The 14666-nt window shown below is 43.4% G+C and overlaps 2 protein-coding genes across 2 annotated transcripts in view; one reads left to right on the forward strand and one right to left on the reverse strand.

Annotated features, from left to right (window-relative positions):
- MACROH2A2 (macroH2A.2 histone) overlaps positions 1–1519 on the reverse strand; it is a 59532-nt gene extending 58013 nt beyond the window's left edge. The window contains exon 1 of the mRNA XM_004049531.4: positions 1153–1519. The gene's annotated coding sequence lies outside the window, so the exon portion shown is untranslated. The remainder of the gene's footprint in view (positions 1–1152) is intronic.
- Positions 1–14666, forward strand: part of AIFM2 (AIF family member 2) — a 126108-nt gene that overhangs the window by 78803 nt on the left and 32639 nt on the right. The gene's annotated exons all lie outside the window — the stretch shown is intronic.

Consider the following 14666-nt stretch of genomic DNA (forward strand, 5'->3'; position numbering starts at 1 on the left):
CGGGAAACTCCTGGAGGAAGCTCGTTTGGCCCTTGGGGAACCAATGCCCCTTTGGCCATTGTTGTAAGGAACAAAGAGGGCAAGAACTGAGGGCGCCCCCCCAAGGAAAGGCGGGGGAGGACACCCACGGGTGATCCGGGGGGCTGGCCGGGCTGGGGCTGAGGTGCGCCGGGGCTGCAGGCTGGGAGCCGGGGGAGGCAGGGCTGGTCCCCAACCGCCGCGCCCCGCGAGCGATACGCACGGCGTCCGGCGCCCGGCAGAGCCCTTTCCTGCGCCGCAGCCAGTTTACTTTTATTCCCTTTTTCGATATTTTTATTATTATTATTTTTTCCCGCGCAAAGCGGGAGCCAGACTGCCCAGGCGAGCCACGGCCGGGCCGCCATTTCCCGGTGAAAGCGCAGCGCGCGTCGGCACCGGGCGCCCCGGAAAGGGAACCGAAGGGGAGTGCCCGGCCTCGCGCCCTCTTCCGCGCCGGCCCCGGGGCGCACGCCCGCCCGCGGCGCCCGGGTGTCCGCGCAGCAACCCCCAGCCCTCGCCCCGCCACCCGGCGTCCCCGACCTGACCTTCCCCGGCGCGGCCCGCCCCCGGACTCGGGTCCCTAACCTCCGCCCGGCTGCTCCGCGCCCCCTCCATTGTCAGCCTGGAGCCGCCGGCGCCCTGCCCGGGCACCTTCAGAGGCCCCCGAGCGGCCCTCCCCGGGCTCCCTCGGGCCCTGCGCAGCCCCCCACCCATCGCCCCGTGCCCCTGGGCGGCCGGGCGCCTCCGTCCTCCCGCTCCTGCGCCCGAAACTCCGCATTCCCAGGAGACCTCCGCTTCCTCCGGGTCCAGCCTCGCCTGGGGCCCGCTGCTGAACCTCGCATCCCTCCTCCTTCCCCTCTCAGTACCCTCGACGCCCCCGGCCCCTCGCTGGCCGCAGGAATTTGACCACTTCTTTAGCAGCCCCCCCTTTATCGCCCAAGGAAGCAAGTTGGGCAGCTGGATTTAAGAATTTGTTTTTGCAGGGGGTGGGTCGGCTATCGAGGGTGCGCCCGCAGGGGCTCGGGGGAGAGGCAGAGGTGGTTCTCTCCGGCCCCTGCACTGCCCCGGCGGCGCGTTTTGTTTCCAGACCCCGGAGCACCCTAAACAATAATGCCATCGCCATGGCGGGCTCACCTGGTGCTGCGCCGCCTGCTCCCGGCGCCCGGTGCCCTCTGCGCGCCCCTCCCCGGGCGCAGGTTTGGCCCACGCGGCGCCGGTGCCGGGCAGGACTCTTTGCCTTTCTTTGGGTTCTATCTGTGCGTGTCAATGGCGGCAAGCGGCAGTTCTCTGGGCCGCGGATAGTAGCGGGGGGAGGAGGAGGAGGGAGAAGGGATTGCTCCTTCTCCACATAACCACCTCTAGGAGGAGTTGCTCAGCCTCATCCCCCGCCAGCCCAGGCTCCGCGACGGGTCCGGGGCTTTCGGTGGGGCTTGATGAGCTATTGTCCTTCAGGAGCATTAATGGTGAAACTGCGCGGCCTCCGCGTACTTGGCCGATCTGCGAGACGAGCCGAGGGCCACTCGCTAAGATGAGGCTTTCCCCAGAACTGGGCACAAACGCGCTATGGTCGCGATCCAGTCTCCTGTTAGCTGGATCCACCTTTGGTGGGAGAAGGTGGCGTGGGCGTTCATCTGGCAGCTCTGGGGAGAGTCTTCGAAGGGGAAAGCGAAAAATGCCACCTTCTATATTTTTGTGCCCTTAAATAATAACAAGTACATTAACGTTTGTGTCCACCACTGGGAAGAGTGCATAGGGCGGCCACAGCCACGAGAACTGAGAATTTATATCCGTGCCTGTAGGCTTTTTAGAAATTAAGACCGATTTAGAATCCAGCGTTGCATAATATTTGGAGAGGCAGATGTATGTTTTGGTGGGTGAGACTGTGTGTATGGGCATAATTTTTAATTGGGTTGCTTTACAAGGTGTTAATTTGCAATATCCCAACGGGTATTTAGATGAGTGCGAGGCTATTGTCTTCAGGACCAGTTTTTATTAGTTACTAGAAAATGCATCTTTATGGGGGTGTGGTGGACACTGTCGGGTGTGATAATGGGGATTAGCAGTTGCTGTGTTCCTAGTGGAAGCCAGTCTCGGCTTTGTATTGTGAGATGTTGGCCAGGGCTCCATGGCTGGAGGGGAGTCAAAAGAATGTGTTTATTTCAGTGGGAAATACTAACTTGCTGTGGACCATCCAGGTTTCCTCTGATTTCTCCTACAGTCAAAGGACTGTGAGAGGCAACATTTTGATCTCTTCCAAAAAGAGAAACCGATGCAAACAGAATTCTCCAGCCTTGGCCAAATGGCTGATTTTTAAAGCTGTTACATTTGGTAATATTGTGTATATTTGCTACTACAAACTTGTAACTATTTAGGCAGTGGGGACTTTGGAGTGACTGAAAGCCTCCCAGTGCCTGAGTGGGAAGAACTCATGCCTACCACCCTCTGCGTCTCTACTAGTTAGTTAATCATGGCTATTGCTGGCGTTTATAGATAGCGGGTTAGGTTTAGAACATGTGCATTTTAAAGTGTATTTGCTGAGAAATCAGCCATGTTTCTCTCTGACTTCCTCCAAATCACGCATATATCATCAACATATGCATAAACCTCTATTTCAGTCTCCTATGGCTTCTCAAACTCCCCTGGACTCAACAGTCTCTGTTTCTTGGGGCTTCCTTTACTCTTTTCCTAAGCCTTTCACGCCCTCTGTGTATGACCTCACTGTTCTTTGTCTTGGAAGGTATTTTCCAGGTCAGATATCCAGTCAGGATAAAGTCTTCTTTCCCCAAGATGTATATTTAAAGGGTTTCAAATGATCCCCTGGGGCATCCCATAATGATGTCCTTTCCCATTCCTAAAGAAAGGGTCTCTCTTCTTATACATTCAGGTGTACATTCTTCACCAGAAATAACCATCAGGCCAACATTCAAGAGAGTTCAGGAGTTTTCTATGAGTGCTTGAAAAATACTCATACTCTGTCATCCAGTCAGCCAGTCTGACTGAAATATAGTTGAATAATTCATCAGTAGATATTAGATTCACATTCTCCTTGTAATTTCCCAATAAAAGTGGCATATGTGGTCATTTTTATGTGAATTTTATATAATAGTTCATTCTAGTATTTTGTTATGTGCTATCCTGAGAGAGGCTGGATCTAGTAAATTTACTGGTTAGGATTCTCCCATTTCATACTGGTTGGTTTCTTCAGACAGATGATGCTGTCACAACTCAGAAAATCAAGGAGGAGGTCAGCTTCAAAATACTCTGATTCTTAGGATAAAAGGGTTCTTAGAGTTCACCTAGTCGAAACCTTTGTTATAGGAAGAAATCTGGTATTTGGAAGGGTGAAATGACTCAGCTATGGCCTCGCAGGACATTAGTGGGAGATCCTCCAATGCACGTCCAGATACCCAGTCAATGCAGTTTCCGCCAATTCCAAACTTTTCAGGATGTATAGGGGACAAATATGCCACTTAATATGCAGATCTAGTTGAATTATGTGTGTTTAATACCGAACATTTAACACATAAAAATTTAACACTGAGATAGTATCATATAATATTATATAAAATTAAAATACATTTTAAAAAGTCAACATGATCATAAGTTGATAAGTAATCTAGAGTTCTGCAGTGGTCTCTAGCTCGGGGAACCTCTGACAAGTTGAATAATAAAGAATGATAAGAGCTTACACTTATTGAATGTTTACTATGTGCACTGTACTAAGCACTTTATCCTAACTTATTTAATCCTTTCAACACTTGTATGGGGCAAGCACTATTTTCTCCTTTTTACAGACTGAGCAGGGAGTGGATGAGAAACTTTCCCACAGTTATAGAGTTAGGAAGTGGCAGATCCATGCTCTTAATCACTGCCTTAATCTGAAGGTGGAGAAGTGCATTTGTTTTAAGCAAAGGAATTTTGCACTCAGTCACATGATCTGAGTCTAAGGGGGGCCCTTGGGCCCCTCCCAATAAATGTCCCTAAGGAGTCAGCAAACAGCCTAATTACAGGAGGGTTGGTTGATTACAGTTGCACTGAAAACATTTTCTTAACCCTTGACCTGTATGTGTGCATAATATTATGAATACAGGTATTGATTGTGAGTTGACTCCATTACAGCAAAGATGTCTTTAATAATTTTATTGAGATGCAGGATGAAGCACTTCTCCATTTAGAGAGAGGCATGTAGCATAATTTAGAGATGAAAAAAAAAAAGAATCAAATGAATCAGTCATCCAACCAGATTTGTATCCTATTGGGTTGCTAGTAATTCATCCACAAAATCATCTACTTCAAAAATAGCTTCATTCATTTACCCCCCAAACCCTTTTTATTGATCCAAGTTTGTGATTTTGTGTAAACTGAGTGGACTTTTGTTTTTCATGATTAGTTCTAATCAGTTTACGATACATATTATAATTTGTGATCATTTTACCCTCCTAGGATCTTAGTATGCAATTACCTTAGTAATTTCCTGACTTTGCATCTTCCAGAAGTACTATGTGCATGTAGGTATATATTTATATCTGGCATATGTAAGTATATGTGTAAGATTTGTAGATCTAAATTAATTTTATTTGGGAATTTCTGATCTCGTTTGAAGTAACCTGAGATTCCCTGGGAGTGTCATAGAAACAGATGGAAATCATTGGTTTATGCACTTCTTTGGATGTAAGTTAGGAACTCTAGACACTGTATTAATTTTATCAAGGCACCAACTGGTATAACTCTAAATAGCAATGTGGGAGCTTGAGGTTATGAATGCAGACAAAGCACCAGGCTAACAGTATCCCACCCTGTGAAAGAATAAACACAGAGTCCAAAAGTACCTTGTAGCTAGGAAAATACTGGGCAATTTGACACACAAATTTTTGTTTAAGCTGGAAACTTACAAAGTCTTTCCTGTTTTTATATTTTGAATAGTGAACATGATTGGTGTTAAACTTTTATTTCCTTGATCACGACTGATGACTTTAGGGACTTAATCATGTGTGGAGGGGGAATAATATCCTTAAAAAAAAAAGGACACGCAGGCAATCATTAGGCCAACAAAGACTATGCTTATAATTTCTGGCTAAAATGAATGTCTTGGTCTCCTAACAAAAGAAACATTTTACTAGTCCTGGTTCTTAAAAACAGTGACAAACTATGTCTTTTTTGATACTAAGTCTTGACCCTTTGGTTCTGGGAAAGGGGATTTGCATGAATAGGTATGTGTGTGTATAGATGCATATTTAGATATGTACATTTATATATGAATCAAGAAATATTTGATGCATATGTTACATGTGTGTACCTTGTAAGATGAGTAATGACTGAGATTCCAGTGTGCTCAGAGTTAGGGCTGGTTTGGATTTTAAAGAAATCTACCGAATGTTTAGCATTTAACTGATGAACTATATTGTAAAAGAAAATGAAGTGTTTCAGGTTTTTAAGGCAAATACACTGTCAGTCCCAATTATGCAAAGTTGTGGTTAGGAAAATAAGGCACGTGGTATCATTATGTTTAATGGAAACAGAGCCCAGAGCTAAGGGGAGTGTGCCAGTTGGTAACTTGCTCTGATCGGTTACGGAGCTCTCTGGGAGATCATCCTGTTACCTCCAGGCAGAGTTCTTTGTGACAATTGTGATGAGAAGTGGCAGCAAGTATCCAGAGAGTTTGGACTTTAGCATCTGTGTTGGCAGATCTGTGCAATGTGACCTCACACCTAAACAAAATTGCTCTTTACAGTTTAGGCCCAGTCTGGAGAATGGGGGCATTGATTTTCCAAATCCACAAATGCAGAATACCATAGTGAAACTATAATTTATTTATACAAATGGTGTGTTTTTACAAAGGCCATCTGTCAGTTGACTCTCTGATCTAAAACAAATCTGTTTGTTCCCCCAGAAGAAATAACATGTCTGTTGAAAAAAGATTTATGGACGACAGGCTGCCCAATCCACCAACCATTGGTATAATAGTGACTATTTATGATATATTTACTTCTAAAGGAGTGCTGTGAGTGGAATCTATTACTTGTAAAGTATGGTAATTAATTTTTCATTACCTCAAAGCCAAGAAATGGAGCCCACTTGCATTTATTAAGATTGCTGCATGAGAAACATGTTCCTTCTGGAAAAAAAAAATCCAAGTAAAGCATTCATAGAGCTGTGGCTCTGTGATAACTCACTGTTCTGATTGGGTAGATATAGGCCCATGGGGTTGATCTCAAGCCTTTGATTGTTTTCTGGAGGACAAGGGGACGAATCACTCTTGAATGACCGTGGCTACTTTATCTCTAGGCACCATGGATGGCCCTCATTAAAAATTAGAACTTTCTATTAATACTAAAAGAAAAGAAGATTCTAGGCTAGGAGAAATCGAAATGGAAAAGAAGGGAAGGCTCTCTGCCCTATCTCCACTTCTCCCCAGTCCCTGACCCCTGCCAGAAAAGAGATACTCAAACTATTTATCTGTTTATCTATTTATTCCTGGACTCCCACCCCCAGCTTTACTGAGGTATAATTGATAGATAAAATTGTACAGTTGACCCTCTATTTCTTTTTATTATTATTATTATACTTTAAGTTCTAGGGTACATGTGTACAATGTGCAGGTTTGTTACATATGTATACATGTGCCATGTTGGTGTGCTGCACCTGTTAACTTGTCATTTACATTAGGTATATCTCCTAATGCTATCCCTCCCCCCTCCTCCCACCCCATGACAGGCCCGGATGTGTGATGTTCCCCACCCTGTGTCCAAGTGTTCTCATTGTTCAATTCCCACCTATGAGTGAGAACATGCAGTGTTTGGTTTTCTGTCCTTGTGATAGTTTGCTCAGAATGATGGTTTCTAGCTTCATCCATGTCCCTATGAAGGACATGAACTCATCCTTTTTTATGGCTGCATAGTATTCCATGGTGTATATGTGCCACATTTTCTTAATCCAGTCTATCATTGATGGACATTTGGGTTGGTTCCAAGTCTTCGCTATTGTGAATAGTGCCGCAATAAACATACGTGTGCATGTGTCTTTATAGCTGCATGATTTATAACCCTTTGGGTATATGCCCAGTAATGGGATGGCTGCAGTTGACCCTTTATTTCTATGGGTTTTGCATCCATGGATTCAACCAACCACGGTTTGAAAATGTAGTTAGGCCTGTAATAGTTGCATCTGTGCTGAACTTGTAGGGACTTTTTTCCTTATCATTATTCCCTAAATACAGTATTACAACTATTTACATAGGATTTGCATTGTGTTAGGTATTATAAGTAATCTAGAGATAATGGGCATAGGTTACATGCAAATATGGACCATTTTATATAAGGGACTTGAGCATCCTCGGATTTGGTATCTGCAGAAGTTTCTAGAACCAATCTTCTGTGGATACTGAGGGACAATTGTATGTATTTAAGGGATACAATGTGATGCTTTCATATACATGTATATTGTGAAATTATTGTCACAATCATTAACACATCAGTCACCTTACATAGTTACCTTTGTGTGTGTGCGCTGAGGACATTTAAGACCTACTCTCTTAGCAACCTTCAGGTAAACAATACAGTATTATTAACTCTAGTCACCATGTTGTACATTAGATCCCCAGAATGTGTTCCTTATAACTGAAAGTTTGCACTCTTTGGCCAACATCTTTTCATTTCCCTCAGTTCCCAGCCCCTGGCAACCACCATTCTACTCTGTTTCTTTGAGTTTGGCTTTTTTTTTTTTTTTTTTGAGTTAGAGTCTTTCTCTGTTGCCCAGGGTGGAGTGCAGTGGTGCGATCTCGGCTTACTTCAACCTCTGCCTCCCAGATTCAAGCCATTCTCCTGCCTCAGCCTCCCAGGTAGCTGGGACTATAGGCATGCACCACCACGCCCAGCTAATTTTTTTTTGTATTTTTAGTAGAGATGGGGTTTCACCATGCTGGCCAGGCTGGTTTCTAACACCTGACCTCAAGTGATACTCCCGCCTCAGCCTCCCAAAGTGCTGGGATTACAGATGTGAGTCACCGCACCTGGCCAAGTTTGACTTCTTTAGATTCCACATATAAGTGAGCTTGTACATTTCTCCTTCCTTATCTGACTTGTTTCACTTCTTAGCATGATGCTCTCAAGGTCCATCCATGTTGTCACCAATGGCAGGATTTCCTTCTTTCCTTCTTTTTAATGACTGTATATAGTGGCAAAAACTGCAATGACCTTTGCACCAACCTAATATATACATACACACACACACACACACACACACACACACACACACACACACACACAGTTTCTTTATCCATTAATTCATCAATGGACATTTAAGTTGTTTCCATGTCCTGGCTATAGTGAATAATGGTGCAATGACCATAGGAGTGCAGATATATCTGAAGCTACTGTTTTTATTTCCTTAGGATATATACCCAGAGGATGGGTTGCTGGATCATAAGATAGTTCTATTTTCAATATTTTGAGGAACCTGCATACTGTTTTCCATACTGGCCCTATCAAATTTCATTTTCACCAGTAGCTTAGAATGGTCCCTTTTCTCCACATCCTTGTCAATGCTTTTAATCTTGTCTTTTTGATAACAGCTTAACCTAACGGAGGCGAGGTGATATCTCCTTGTGGTTTCAATCTGCATTTCCTTGAAGACTAATGATGCTAAGCACCTTTCATGCACCTGTTGGCCATTTATCTGCCTTTGGAACAATGTCTATTCAGGTCATTTGCCCCTTTTTAAATGAGGGTTTTTTTAATTTTAATTTTTATTTATTTATTTATTTATTTATTTTGCTATTGAGTTGTATGAGGAGTTCCTGATGTATTTTGGATATTAAATCCTAATGGGACATATGGTTTGCAAATATTTTCCCCATTTCATAAGTTACCTTTGCATTTTGTTGATTGTTCCTTTGTTGTGAAGATTTTTAGTTTGATGCCATCCCATTTGTTTATTTTTGTTGTTGTTGTTGCCTCTGCTTTTGAGGTCATATCCTAAAAAATCATTTCCTAGACCGATGTCAAGGAGCTTTCTCCTAGGTTTTATTCTACATGTTTACAGTTTCATGTCTTATATAGAAGTCTTTAATCTATTTCAAGTTATTTTTTGTGGGTAGTGTAAGACGGAAGCTCAATTTCATTCTTTTGCATGTGGATATCCAGTTTTTCCTATGCCATTTGTTGAAGAGGCTGTCCTTCCCCCATTGTGTATTCTTGGCACCTTTGTCAAAGATCAGTTTACTGTATTAAATATTTACTTACTTTGGAATATTTATTTTTGAATGGGACCTAATATTTCTCAAGTACATATTCTCTTCCAGAGGCTTGGCTAGGTCACAGGAGAGGTACAAAAACCCATGCCTTCTTCTCTCTGGAAACTTGTGGTCTACCTGATAATTCAGGGCTTGGTGATAGGTAGACAAATCCCCTTGAAATTGTCCATGAAAAGTGTCCATGAAAGTTAAGTTTTCTGAACCATTCTTAAGATCAGCTAAACCAGGTTTCTTCCTCAGATGTCTTAATTTATTTGCTTTTTATTTATTTTTGCTTTTCAAATATTTAAAAACATAAGTAATACTTGAACATGGTACAAAGGTAGACAGTCCAAGGGACCGTTTCTCTTATGTCTCTGTATTAGATCATTCTTGCATTGCTATTAAGAAATACCTGAGGCTGGGTAATTTATAAAGAAAAGAGATTGCACTATTTACAATAGCAACGTCTTGGAACCAACCCAAATATCCATCAATGAGAGACTGGATAAAGAAAATGTGGCACATATACACCGTGGAATACTATGCAGCCATCAAAAAAATGAGTTCATGTCCTTTGCAGTGACATGGATGAAGCTGGAAGCCATCATTCTTGGCAAACTAACACAGGAACAGAAAACCAAACACCACATGTTCTCACTCATAAGTGGGAGTTGAACAATGATAACACAGGGAAGGGAACATCACACACTAGGGCCCGTTGGGGGATGGGGGGCAAGGGGAGGGAGAGCATTAGGATACATACCTAATGCACGTTGGGCTTAAAACCTAGATGACGGGTTGACAGGTGCAGCAAACCACCATGGCACATGTATACCTATGTAACAAACCTGCACGTTCTGCACATGTATCCCAGAACTTAAAGTAAAATTTAAAAACTAAAAAAAAAAAAAAAAAGAGATTTAACTGGCTCATGGTTCTGCAGGCTGTGCAAGCATGGAGCCCACATCTCTTTGCTTCTGGGGAGGCCTCAGGGAGCTTTCACTCCTGGCAGAAGGTGAAGCGGGAGCTTATGCATCACATGGCAAAAGCAGGAACAAGAGAGTGTGGGGAGGTGCCACACACTTGTAAACGACCTGATCTCGTGAGAACACACTCACTGTCTTGAAGACAACACCAGGCCATGAAAGACCTGCCCCAATGGCCCAAACACCTCTCACCAGGTCCCACCTCTAGCACTGGGGATTAGAGTTCAACATGAGATTTGGGCAGGGACAAATATCCAAACTATATCAGTCTCCCAGGCAACCAGTTGTCCTTTTTAAGGTGACCAAAGTTCACAGTTTCTTCTATGTTCTTCTAAGTGCATATTTTTCTCCCATGTTTCTCCCTGTAGACAGAGGTCTTATTTTTCTTCTCTGGGGGATTTTGGGGGAGTCTTAAGATTTGAATCCCTCAAGAGACAGATTTTTAAGACAGCATATTTACTTCTTGTCTGTGAGGTCTCAGGCAGAAGAGTGGATGCAGAGGCTCAGAGTGAGATTTTGGTGAAGGTATGGTTGTGGGATCTCCTGCCGGGCCTGCAAAGTGAAAAATCTCCATGTCCAGATCTAGAAATCCTGCCAATTCCTCCCACCCATGGCATAAGTCGAAGCTCATATGAGGGGCAACCCAGGGACACAGCTGGTACTGAAATATGTTTTAAGTCTCAGGCTTATAGCTCTGAAGATAAGAGGACCCTTCCTTTCTTCCTGATACATCCCTGTGGATGCCCAGATGCCTTTCTGCTTTATTTCCCAAAAATGCTACTCCCAGCAGTGGTGCCAGAGATGAAGTGGCACTGTCCAGGATGCCCATTATATGGACAAGTCTCAGGACAGTTGGACTGAGCCTGTGGACCCCCAAGCTCCCTGCTGCAAAAAGCATCAGAAATGATGTGATGGATCCTGGCTGGGATCACATCCAAAGTCATGTCTACCTGGGACCTCTGAAACATGGGGTCCACAGGCAGGGTCACCTGCATTTGGAGTGCTGCTCTCTAGTTTGGGCTGCCAACCTTTCCATCTGGGGTCTGGGCCTCAGCTCAGCCCTTGGGGGATCTAAGGGTAGTGGGCCAGGGCATACACTGCCCTGGGGGCTGCATGGATAGGAGACTGATGTGGCCAAGGCACCCTGGGAGCATGGGTTTCAGAAATAATGGGGATGGGAGGCAGCCCATGGCTTCCTGCAGCCACTCAGCTGTGGCCTTCTCCATATTTGCTGCAGGTATGGCTCTCAGCAACTTCTCTACCTGCACCCTGTTCCTACCTTTTATACAGGAATTTCTATCTCTGTTCCTGGGCCTCTACACACCACTGCTCACCTCACCGGGTTGGTCTTTTGGTTTTATTTGGGTTGGGGAAGAGTACTCAGATGAGGGGGAGAGAGCGCACATCAAAGGATATCGGGGGACCTGCCCCGATAATCACGTAGGTTCTTTTCTATTTTTCCTAAGCGTCGGCCGGCTTGAGAAATAAAGGGACAGAGTACAAAAGAGAGAAATTTTAAAGCTGGGCATCCGAGGGAGACATCACATGTTGTTAGGATCCGTGATGCCCCACAAGCCACAAAAACCAGCAAGTTTTTATTAGAGATTTTCAAAAGGGGAGGGAGCGTGCGAATAGGTGTGGGTGACAGACATCAGGTACTTAACAGGGTAATAGAATATCACAAGGCAAGTGGAGGCAGGGCGAGATCACAGGACAACAGGACGAAGGCGAAATTAAAATTGCTAATGAAGTTTCGGGCACCATTGTCATTGATAACATCTTATCAGGAGACAGGGTTTTAAGATCAACCGGTCTGATCAAAATTTATTAGGTGGGAATTTCCTCTTCCTAATAAGCCTGGGAGCACTATAGGAGACTGGAGTCTATTTCACCTCTGCAGCCTCAACCATAAGAGATGACCATGCCCCGGCGGGGGCCAGTTTAGAGACCCACCTCCAGGTGCGCATTCTCTTTCTCAGGGATGTTCCATGCTGAGAAAAAGAATTCAGCAATATTTCTCCCATTTGCTTTTGAAAGAAGCGAAATATGGCTCTGTTCTGCCCGGCTCACCAGTGGTCAGAGTTTGAGGTTATCTCTCTTATTCCCTGAACAATTGCTGTTATCCTGTTCTTTTTTCAAAGTGCCCAGATTTCATATTGTTTAAACACACATGCTGTACAATTTGTGCAGTTAATGCAATTATTACAGGGTCCTGAGGAGATATACATCCTCCTCAGCTGACAGGATTAAGAGATTAAAGTAAAGACAGGCATAGGAAATCACAAGGGTATTGATTGGGGAAGTGATAAGTGTCCATGAAATCTTTACAATTTATGTTTAGTGATTGCAGTAAAGACAGGCATAAGAAACTACAAAAGTATTAATTTGGGGAACTAATGAATGTCCATAAAATCTTCACAATCCATGTTCTTCTGCCATGGCTTCAGCCGGTCCCTCTGTTTGGGGTCCCTCACTTCCCACAACAAAGGAAGCTCAGTTATTCTTTGCTGTCACATAGGTTTATGCCTCCATCTTTTTCCTTCCTTCCTTCCTTCTTTCCTTCCTTCCTTCCTTCCCGTTACTAGGGCTCTTGGACACTTAAAGGTCCACTGAGATCTGTTAGGGCTCTTGGAGGATACTAAGGGTCTTAAATGTTGAATGTATGCGCATTTCTGTTGAAAAGATCCATCTTATGCTTTGTTTTGGCAGGTTCTCAAAGGGATTTCCACTACAAAAGGTAGCTAATCATTTCATCTTCTTGCCTTTCCCTAGGATCCCATTCTGTGTTTTTTTTTTTTTCTTTGAGACAGAGTGTCACTCTGTCGCCCAGGCTGGAGTGCAGTGGCGCTCACTGCAACCTCCTCCTGGGTTCAAGTGATTCTCTTACCTCAGCCTCCCAAGTAGCTGGGACGACAGGTGCATACCACCATGCCTGGCTAATTTTTGTATTTTTAGTAGAGATGGGATTTTGCCATATTGGCCAGGCTGGTCTCGAACTCCTGACATCAGGTGATCTGCTCGCCTCGGCCTCCCAAAGTGCTGCGATTACAGGCGTGAGCCATCATGCCTGACCTTCCCAGGCTCCCATTCTTACCAGCCGAGCCCTAGTTCCTTTGTTATGTGCTCTGAGAAACCTCATTCCTCCCTTTACAACAGAGATGGACGAACTTTTTACATAAAGGGCCGGATTGTGAATATTTTAGATCTGTGAGCCAAGAGGCAAAATAATGTAAGTACTTACATTACAAGAGAAAACAAATTTCCACCATTTTTATTAATAAAATTCTAAATATAATAATAATAATAATAATAATAGAGTACAATTTTTTTTTGTAGTACAGGCCTACCAATGAGAATAATGGAGTTCTGTTTTAGAGGTTATAACATTTCTCTTAGTTGGAAGTCAAATTTAGTGTTTGCTATAATCAAAACTGATCATAAATGTTCATCTATTAATGTTGGACAGTAATGAATTTTTTATATTAAATTTTTAAAAATAAAATGTGAATATTACCTAATTTTTATATGTCATCAAATATTCTTTGTTTATTTTTCTACTTTTTATTTATTTTTAAGTGTTTTTGGAGACAGGGTCTTGCTTTGTCACCCAGACTGGAGTTGAGTGGCATGATCATGGCTCACTGCAGATTTAACCTCCTGGGCTCAAGTGATCCTCCCATCTCTGCCTCCTGAGTAGCTGGGACCACAGGCTTGCACCACGACGCCCGGCGAATTTTTTAGCATTGTTTGTAGAGACAGAGTTTTACCATGTTGCCCAGGCTGATCTTGAACTCCTGAGCTCAAGCAATCTGCCTGCCTCTGCCTCCCAAAGTGCCCAGATTATAGGTGGGAGCCACCACACCTGGCCTCTTTGTTTTATTTTTATTGAAACATTTAAAAATGTAAAAATCATTCTTAGCTTATGTACTGCACAAAAATAGTCTGTGGGTTAAATTTGTTCTTAGGGCCATCATTTGCCAACCTTTGCTTTGTAGTACTCACCACAACTTATGCTATACTCATTTGTTTTCTCCTCTTCCTCTTGCTTTAAATATCAAATAATCCTAAATGGCTTTTAGCAAAGAACAGCATTTTCCTGCTCTACTTTTTTCTTGTTCCACTGCTCATCTCCAAAGGTAAGCACTGTAAATTCTTAGCTGTTTCTTCTGATATTTATCTACATACATCTAGAAAGAAATAAAGGAAGGAAGGAAGGGAAGAAACAAAGAAGAGAAAAGAAAAAGGAATGTAACACTGTTTCTTGACTTATCAGTTTGAGACACTATTCCTAGTGATTTATTACTGTGAAATGAGGATTAATTCTCTTACACTCTTTCTTTTCTTCCCACTTCCTTTTTTCCTATCCCCTTGATATAGTTATATCATAGTTTTTGGTTAAATTAATATGATTGTGATCATATAGTTATTGC

Source organism: Gorilla gorilla, chromosome 8 (genome assembly GCF_029281585.2).
Source record: "Gorilla gorilla gorilla isolate KB3781 chromosome 8, NHGRI_mGorGor1-v2.1_pri, whole genome shotgun sequence".
Lineage (NCBI taxonomy): Eukaryota > Metazoa > Chordata > Mammalia > Primates > Hominidae > Gorilla > Gorilla gorilla.